We start from the raw sequence: 9166 nt of genomic DNA, 5'->3' as shown, positions 1-9166 counted from the left end.
TCTCAGTCATTATCTGCTGTCACAACCACATTTGGCCACATTTCCAAAGTAATTTGGTTGATCGGCTGGTGGGACTTGTTGAGTAAAATGTTTTAATCCAAAACGGTTTGTTCTTTGTTGTTGACTCTACAGATATACAGAGTGTGTCCACAGTGAGACATGTGTCTGTAAAGCAAGGAGGCTCCATCACCATCCCATGTCTCTATGATCTGAGATATAGAAACAGTGTGAAGTACTGGTGTGCGGGATCTAGTATCCTTGGTTGCTCTTCTGTAGTACGCACTGACCATCCTAAAACCAGTGGAAAGACCTCAATCTCTGATGACATCAACCAGCGAATCTTTACTGTGACCATGACAAGTCTTAGTTCTAGTGATTCTGATTATTACTGGTGTATTGTGGAGAGGAAGAACAAGGCAGATGATGGGGATAGACTGCAGCTATCTGTTACTCCAGGTAAGATTCACTGCTTGCACATCCAGTAATGCAGGATGAATAGTGATCAGTAATGTTGCATGGACCACCTGTTGATGAGTGTGTTACTTTTCCCTTTGTAGCTCTAGGAGACAATCACAAATACTTTCACCAATTAAATCCATAGAGGAATATTGCTGAATTATAAAATAGGATCGAACATACTAATCACTGCTGGTTTTTCCAATGATACAGCAAAATATGCTTTATCAAACATACAGTCTGTTCTGACCCAGGAAGTGTACACAAATAATTCATTTAATTTAATCTTGAATATATTATTTGATTATTAAAAATGGCTTCAATGCAAAAAGGCACAAAATAAGCATTTGATTGAAATCCATAGACAGTTGCATATTGCTGTATTGAGATCATTCACTTCTGTGTTATTTTATAGGGGCTAGTGTATCTTTGACAATATTTATAACATTGGTGACTTTAGGATATCTCCCAATCTTATGGGTGTGGTCTTTTATCTGACTCATCATATCACAACTTCCTATCTCCATTGTGTTCAGAGACTCCAGGACTGTATGTGGATCAACAAGAAGTGACTGGCGTTGTAGGACAGAATGTCACTGTGCAATGTTACTATAGTGAAGCTGGAGCCAGAGGGAGTTGGTGCAGGATGGGTGGGAAATGTCTGCTGAATTCTGGAACTCTAGATGGAACATCAGTGACATTACACCAGCAGACCAATATTGTCACCAATGGCAATGTTTTAACGGTGACTATGAGTGCACTGAGGATGGTGGACACTGGCTGGTACAGGTGTGCAAATGGAGACTATCAGATGCCTGTTCATATCACTGTCAATCAGCAAACCACAAAGCAAAATGCTACCACCTTCAGTAAGTACTGAGTGACAATTATTGGTAATGTTAGGTTCTAATTTTCAGAGTACAAACTCAACGGACACTATGAGAGCTTTAAACCAAGTTTATTCTTCCCAGAGAGTCAATACAGCTGCGTTAGACAAAGATATGGTTTCACCTGTGGTAGTATACATACCCCACTTAGGGTGGAGTCTCCTCCTCACCCGTGGTAGTATACATACCCCACTTAGGGTGGAGTCTCCTCCTCACCCGTGGTAGTATACATACCCCACTTAGGGTGGAGTCTCCTCCTCACCTGTGGTAGTATACATACCCCACTTAGGGTGGAGTCTCCTCCTTATCGCTATACATTGCATCATTATTGCTAGGCAGGGAGCTGAGTGATATGGGTCTTAAACGGTTCCTCCCCTTATCAGTACGGCCACATGTGACCATTTTCCCTGCACTCAGCCCCTCCTAAGCTTCATTATGGCACCCCTCGTGCCTCTTTTAGAACTAATGATTTACAATATCTCAGAAACCAAACCTATCAGTAAATAATGCTTTAGTTCCCAAATTAGAAGCTAGTTTGAGAAATGCTGAAAGTGCTGTATATTTCTTCTAACTTGACACTGACAACATTTCCAGTGCCAACAGCCCAATCTGCAGTCTCTTCTCAGCCGTCAGTCAGCAACATCCAGACGTAAGTGTACACAAACACCCCTCAAAAATCACCACTCAATTTAAATGTGCATGACTGAAATGTGGACTGTTGAAAACCATGGTTTCAAAACATTGTTCTAGCCTACAAAAGGTCTGTGGATGACTTTACAGCAAATTCTTCCTTCTACAGAAATGGCAAAATAATTGTTTTTATTTATTTAACCAGGCAAGTCAGTTAAGAACAAATTCTTATTTTCAATGACGGCCTAGGAACAGTGGGTGCCTGTTCAGGGGCAGAACGACAGATTTGTACCTTGTCAGCCCGGGGGTTTGAACTTGCAACCTTCCGGTTACTAGTCCAACGCTCTAACCACTAGGCTACCCTGCCGCCCCGGTTAGAGGTGATATAGAGAGCAGAGGTTGCTTCGGGAGGTATCTCTACCTGAAAATACATGATCTAAGTGATTAATAGCTGGCATTCAGCAGTCATAAAAGTATGCCTTATTTACTTTCAAGAGTTACAAGATTTTGTCACACAGCACATGCAGCAGCTCTACAGAGACGAGATGTTGACTTGGAATGAAAAAAATGTAATATACACAACAACTGAAATGTTTGATTAAAGTAAAGTAATGTGCATAAATGGTTAATAAGTGATGATTAGTAATGGGCAGTCACTACCATCATGGGACTTTTATTCATTGTTTTATTCTGTGTTGTTACAGCATTCAAACCAAATAATAGAAAACGAAATTGAAAACTGTGATATTTTATAAAGAATTGAATCGAAACCGACCGGCCTCAAAAAGCACTAATTGCTCAGCACTAACTCTTCTACAGATTGGAACGTACATTCTTCTACCTGCTGAAAGTTGGTAATGCACTGCTCTTCCTCCTGTGCAACATCATTGGAGTGGTAAAGTTGAGGAAAAACCGACATCAAGATGATACCAAGGATGTATAGAAACCAAAGACGTCTGTCTGGAACGATCAAGGGTCAAATTTACCAACTTTATCCAGCTTTATCTGTATGATTCATTTTATTCAAATTATTATATTATTATGTACATACATGTGTTGTGGAATTAAATTATTGTCTGATGTGTCTCTAACCCTTTTCCTGATGGTTATTTCTCATGGTTTAATTGTCACGTTCTGACCTTAGTTATTTTATTATGTCTTTGTTTTAGTATAGTCAGGGCGTGAGTTGGGTGGGTTGTCTATGTTAGTTTTTCTATGATTTGCTGTTTCTGTGTTTGGCCTGGTATGGTTCTCAATCAGAGGCAGCTGTCAATCGTTGTCCCTGATTGAGAACCATATTTAGGTAGCCTGTTTTCTATTGTGTTTCGTGGGTGATTATTTTCTGTTGTCTGTTGTGTGTCTGCACCAGCCAGAACAGTTTTCGGTCATTTCTCTTTGTTATTTTGATTATTTCCGTCTTCATTCTAATAAATATGGACACATACCACGCTGCACCTTGGTCCTCACCTTCTTCCACCAACAACGGCCGTTACATTAATGTAACAAATCACAGCCTGGTTGAACTGTTCCATTAATAATTCCTCTAGCTTAATGAATAAAAATATCCATGCTAATAGACTAAATTGCTCATAAACATTGTTAATAAAGAAACTAGACCAACACCGGACTCAGGAGTTAATACATGACAGGTTATTAGTGTATAGAGGATGGGGAATAAACCACAAACAGTCATCAAATTAACCAGTATACATAGTAGCTTCATTTATCCGTTATTTTACCAGGTAAGTTGACTGAGAACACATTCTCATTTGCAGGGGAGAAATGAGCCATTTGTAAACTGGGGATTATTAGGTGACCAGATTGGGAATTTAGCCAGGACACTGGGGTTAACACCCCTACTCTTACAATAAGTGCCATAGGATCTTTAATGACCTCAGAGAGTCAGGACACCCGTTTAACGTCCCATCCGAAAGACAGCACCCTACACAGGGCAGTGTCCCCAATCATTGCCATGGGGCATTGGGACATTTTTTTTTTTGACCAGAGGAAAGAGTGCCTCCTACTGCCCCTCCAACACCACTTCCAGAAGCATCTGGTCTCCCATCCAGGAACTGACCAGGACCAACCCTGCTTAGCTTCAGAAGCAAGCCAGCAGTGGTATGCAGGGTGGTATGCTGCTGAGTATATCACCCTTGGTCAGGTTCAACAGTTCAACACCAGTTTTAGACAAGGTCTTTCACGGGGCACATGATTGCATTGTGTCATTAAAACAGGAAGAGCCTTAAAGGAATGATGGATCAGGAAGTAGTGTCAGTTGCTTGGATTTCTTGGTCCTTGACACACACCAGGGTGTCCATAAAACATAAATACTCACAGACACTCTCTCTCTCATTCATGGCCGGCTCCAGGTATAAGTGACATAAGCGGTCACTTAGTGGCCAAGACCTCTAGGGAGCCCCCAACCAGCCGAAAAAACTCAGTCAAGGTCTCATCTTACTGTCGAGAGTTAAAATAATAGAATACACAAGGCGCAAGTTCAAAATGTGGCTGTGCATCACCAGTTCTTCTCTTGTTTTGTCAGTCACTTGACAGTCACTCAATTAGCCATGTCAGCTAACAATTTTCAGAATGGTAAATTAGTCTAGCCAGCTATCTAAACTTTTACTGTATTAATCATGATCACATAACAACCGGTCACGCAGGGCATGTCCCCAGGGGCCCTGACTTCCAGCGAGCCCCCATTGATTTAGCCTGGTATGGAAACTGCTCGGCCTCTGACAACAAGGCACTACAGAGGGTAGTGTGTACGGCCCAGTACATCACTGGGGCCAAGCTTCCTGCCATCCAGGACCTCTATACCAGTCGGTGTCAGAGGAAGGCCCTAAAAATTGTCAAAGACTCCAGCCACCCTAGTCATAGACTGTTCTCTCTGCTACCACACGGCAAGAGGTACCGGAGTGCCAAGTCTAGGTCCAAAAGGCTTCTTAACAGCTTATACCCCCAAGCCATAAGACTCCTGAACAGATAGTCAAATGGCTACCCAGACTATTTGTGTTGTCCACCCCAGCCCTTTTATGCTGCTGCTACTCTCTGTTTATTATCTATGCATAGTCACTTTAACTCTACCTCCATGTACATACAGTATTACCTCAATTACCTCGACTAACCTGTGCCCCCGCACATTGTCTCTGTACCCCTTGTATAAAGCCTAGCTTCTGTTATTTTACTGCTGCTCTTTAATTATTTGTTACTTTTATTTGTTATTTTTTACTTATCTATTTTTTACTAAACTTATTTTTCTTAAAACTGCATTGTCATTAATTATCATGGCATAAGTCGCGGCAAAACGTGTATAAACATAGAAAACCTAATATAAAAAATTCTAAATAATTTAACTTTTTTTCAAACTTCTGTTGAGAATTAGAATAGTACAATACACAATGTGCAAATTCAACATTTGGTTAGTCATCAGCAAATTGTGCTACAATCAAATCTCTTAGGGCCCCCAAAACGCTAGTGCCGGCCCTGCTCTCATCATCCACTCACTTAACTGGCCTGCACAAAACCCTGATCTCAACCACATCTATCACCTTCGGGATGCATTGGAACGCCAACTGCGAGCCAGGCCTAATCGCTCAACATCAGTGCCCGACGTTACTAATGCTCTTGTGGCTGAATGGAAACAAGTCCCCGCAGCCATGTTCCAGCATCTAGTGGAACGCTTTCCCAGAAGAGTGAAGGCTGATATAGCAGCAAAGGGGGGACAAACTCCATATTAATTCAAATGATTTTGGAATGAGATGTTCGACGAGCACGTGTCCACATACGTTTGGTCATGTAGTGGAAATATGAGTTGAATGGTAGAAGTGTTGTCTCTGTTCTCATGGCTTGACTTGTCACAACAACAGCACTTTCTGAGTCAATAACTGATGTCACAAACACATGGTGTGGCAACCAACAACAGTTTGCCTCTTTTTTCTCCAGACGTCACAAGATCATGCATTATGTTTGGCTAATGGGACACTAACAGTTTAGCAGACACTCTTATACAGAGCAACTTACAGTTGTGACTGCATATGTTTTTGGACTGGTCTCCTGTGGGAATCAAACTATCAACCCTGGCGTTGCAAGCCCCATGCTCTACAAACTGTGCCACACAGAACTCTTGAGCAGCTGGGTAAAATTAAACTGTCAAATTGTGTTTTATGTTGATGTGTCTGCAGGTACACAGAGTGCATCCACAGTGAGTCATGTGTCTGTGAGGAAAGGGAGCTCCATCACTATCCCATGACTCTATGATCAGAGCGACCATGCAAAATACTGGTGCAGAGGATCTGATTGGTTTGGTTTCTCTACTGTAGAACTCACAGACCATCCTAAGAGCAATGCTACAAGCTCAATTTTGATTAAAAAAAAATGAAAATCTTCACTGTGACCATGACAAGTCTAAGTGATTCTGATTAATATTGGTGTAGATGACGGGTAGATGACGGGGTTGGGCTCCAGCTATCTGTTACTCTAGGTGAGATCACTCCTGGAATTAATTGTAGTGCTCAGTAATGTCCCATAAAGTAATATCCCATAGTAATCCTGTTGATGAGGGTATTACTTGTAAGCAGTCATACACATATTCACCACATTAATAAATTGGTAGATTACAAACATTCCTGTGCACCTCCTGGGTCAGAACAGACAGTCATTCACTCATGGTTCCTCATCACCTCCTTGTCCTGGACATCCTTTTCTTCCTCACTAGATTCTCAAGGTAAGTGAGGGATTTTGTTGTTTGATATTATCAGGCTCACTTCCTCCAAGTCAGATACTGAGACTTATTACATGCTGAAAGTCATAACACTTGTAATGTTCTGTTTACTTTGTCCATAGACATTCTAGACACATGGATTTTCAGAACTTTGTCGTCAGAGGTATTGATTCATTTTATATGATTGAATAGTGATAGTGTCCATAATATATGCTTTATCTGATACATTACATTAGTCTTTCTGTCTCTGAGTTCAGGTATTCCAGGCCTTTATGTTGACCAACAGGTGACTGGAATTGTAGGGGGGAGTCTCACTGTCAATTGTTACTATGGTAATTCTGTAGCTATGAGGAGGTGCCATGGTTCTGGTGCAGTGTTGTGATAGTGACTATGAGTGGACTATAATGAAGTACACAGGCTGGTACCAGTGTGCATTGGGAGACCTACTGATAACTGTTCATATGACGGTCAGTCAACTAACTACAAAACAGAATCCCAACACCATAAGTAAGAACTGAGTGACTATGTACAACAAACCACACTTTAATCCATGCTTTACTTCCCACAAAGACAGAAATGTGGTTAAGAAAGACCTCCGTGCAGAACCTCTGGAAGTCAATGCTGACAATAAGAGTCTTGTTCAGGTCCAAAGTTCAACTGAGGAAATCCCCTAGCTTTAAGGTGGTAGTAGGTGACACAGTAGTCACAGCAAAAGAGTCAGTTAACTATCTTGGATGTGTACTAGATAACCATCTGACTGGAGAGAGCATGGTCAAATAGTTATCTCCAAATTGAATCATAAAATCGTTTTTCTGGCAAGAACTTCCACATTTCTGTTAGAAAGGAAGGCAATGGTGTCATTGGCTGGGGCTCTTGTTCAGTGCCACTTTGATTTTGCATGCTCTTCGTGGTATAATAGTGCCCCCTAGATAATTCAAAACAAACTGCAGACATCTCTGAACACATTTGGATTATTCTCAGACTTCCAGCACACACTGTACTCATCTTGACCACTCCCACTTTGAAAGCCTCAGAAAGATGAAAGTGGTAGAGATAGTCCCTCAGATTAAATTGTGTCTTTTCCATAAGATTGTCCACAGTATGGTCCCCAAGTACCTATGTAACTACTCTAACTTGGCCAGGGTTCAGGGATGACTATAACTATTCTAGAGGGAGTGAAACTGACTTACATCCATTCCAATGTAGGTATGGGAAAAGAAACCCTTTTGTACTCAGTTCTCATTATTTGGAATTGTCTTCCAAAGAACAAAATAATGAATAACCTCCCTGGTTGGTTTCACATTCTCACTGAAAATATTTGCTTAACAGCAGTAAATCTCAAACGTGAGCGTTAGGCCTCCAGCACGTGGGTGAGAGGTAATGCCAGGGAGAGCATATGGGTTGGTTTTTGGTGCCTATTTTGTTTTATATTGTGTCAAATGTATTGTGTTAGGAGTAAATGAGACAAGGGCAATGTACCTCTCCCCCTTAAAAGGACCACCATGGAAATACACGTTTTCAAGCTTCGTTGTGTTATCCTCGATTCATTTTGTTATTGTTTGTGGAGGCTTCTCCGGCTGGAGCACTCTTATGTCTGTTTTTAAAATGGTCTAATGAATTCAAATCAGTCAATCATTAGTCATTATCTTAATCTATTTTTCTTTATCATAACCTTCATTTGTCATTTTTGTATACCTTCAACATTTAAGGCCCTCTGGTTCTAAGAATAAGACTAGGGTATCAGATTCTATTCCCAACATTACATTGTATTTATCCAAACTCTGTCCAAACACCACACATTACCAATAACAATATCTATAATTGATGTATGTACTGTAGCTTTATCTGTACATGATGTATGATTCATGGGTTTATATAATTATTCTTCTCAAATGTGCATGTAGTGTGGAATGAAACTCTTGACCAATGTAGTGCTGGCTGTTGGCAGTGTATCTAAGCCTTTTCCTGATGGTTGTTTCTTATGGTTTAATGTAACAAATCACAGCCTGGTTGAACTGTTCCACCAATAATTCCTCTAGATTTCTAAATGACAAATAAATATGCTAAAATACTAACTTGCTGAACATGAAACTCTACTGATCTCATTTGCCTCTTAAGATTACACCTGCTTCTCTGGGATAGGGTCTAGTTTCCTGAATTTACACCTGACTGACATGCCCAAAGTAAACTGCCTGTTAGACCCAGAAGCCATAATGTCTGAGACTAAAACAGAATTGATATGGCAGGTGGAAATCCAAAGAAAAACCAACCAACATGTTTTTTTTTTTATTTAGGTCCCAGGCTCTTATAATGGAAACGTATTGTTCCTACGTAAATTTGTCTCCCAGATTGCAATTCCTATGGCTTCCAGTATATGTCAACAGTCTTTATTCAAAGTTTGGCTTGTTTCATCAAAAATGAGCAAGAATGTTGAGTTTTTGTGAAGAGACCACCGGTAAAATATCAGTCT

The sequence above is a fragment of the Oncorhynchus clarkii genome, chromosome 1 (assembly GCF_045791955.1).
Source record: "Oncorhynchus clarkii lewisi isolate Uvic-CL-2024 chromosome 1, UVic_Ocla_1.0, whole genome shotgun sequence".
Classification (NCBI taxonomy): Eukaryota; Metazoa; Chordata; class Actinopteri; order Salmoniformes; family Salmonidae; genus Oncorhynchus; species Oncorhynchus clarkii.
This window is presented reverse-complemented; position numbering follows the sequence as displayed.